The sequence below is a fragment of the Bison bison genome, unplaced genomic scaffold (genome assembly GCF_000754665.1).
Source record: "Bison bison bison isolate TAMUID 2011002044 unplaced genomic scaffold, Bison_UMD1.0 scf7180017864456, whole genome shotgun sequence".
Classification (NCBI taxonomy): Eukaryota; Metazoa; Chordata; class Mammalia; order Artiodactyla; family Bovidae; genus Bison; species Bison bison.
Genome location: NW_011495018.1, coordinates 14,399,928 through 14,400,797, shown reverse-complemented (window position 1 = coordinate 14,400,797; position 870 = coordinate 14,399,928). Strand labels below are relative to the sequence as shown.

The following is an 870-nucleotide window of genomic DNA, read 5'->3' as shown; positions in this document are numbered from 1 at the left end:
GGAGGCGGGGGTTGCCCTTGAAGTCCTCACTTGGGCAGAGAGCTCAGAGCTGGGGTGCACAGTGCCATCCCCCACAGCTCCTTAGCATCCGTGTTCACCCACGTGGCTCTAACTGCCCAGGGTATCTGCAGACACCATGGCCCTGGACAGATCTAAAGAGCCCTACATTCCAGGGAAACAGTTCTGAGGAGCAAGCTTGTGAGCAACTTGCATATAGGTCAATATCAGGTTTTTCCACAAATTGTCACAGAATTTTTGGCCAACCCAATATTGGAGAGAAAAAAGGCCCTTAAAATGCCCAACCTGGGTTTCCCTGGGCAGTGCTCCTTCCCACAGTTAAATGAGCGTCAACCCCTCAGGGAAAGTCCGCCCTTTTCACCTCTAGGCTCAACTCTCGCCAGGTTTATAGTTAAGATTCACAATGAGCACATCACATACAAAGTGGCCCCAGTGAATGAGTCAGCAATAAATCAACAGTCTTAATGGAGGCATTAATAACAGGCCAGTGGAATTAGATTAAGAATCAGTTAATAGGAAAGACTTAAAAGCCGAGTAAAATGCATGGCCAAGAGCCACTCTTGGACTGCTCTCACGTTCTTGGGAGAGAAGGGTCCTCCCCTTAGGCACTAGGGTTGGTGATGAACAGGGGTAGCCACTGCTGAGTTTACAGTGTCCTTGGAGGGGCCGGGTTGGGGGAGGGGGGAGCTGAGCACAGAGGTATTTAACTCCAGCCTCCTCCAGAAGCATCTTGAGGTCTCCTGGCATCTTGAGGGCTCCTGACGGCCTTTGCAAACTCTGAGGCAGAGACACATGCAGGGGGCCGGAGAGGGGCCAGCGGGGAGGGGAGAGGGGCCAGCGGGGAGGGGAGAG

At 52.9% G+C, this 870-nt stretch overlaps 1 protein-coding gene across 1 annotated transcript in view; it reads right to left on the bottom strand.

Moving 5' to 3' along the window:
- HSPA12A (heat shock 70kDa protein 12A) overlaps window positions 1-870 on the bottom strand; it is a 160,766-nt gene that overhangs the window by 10,707 nt on the left and 149,189 nt on the right. The gene's annotated exons all lie outside the window — the stretch shown is intronic.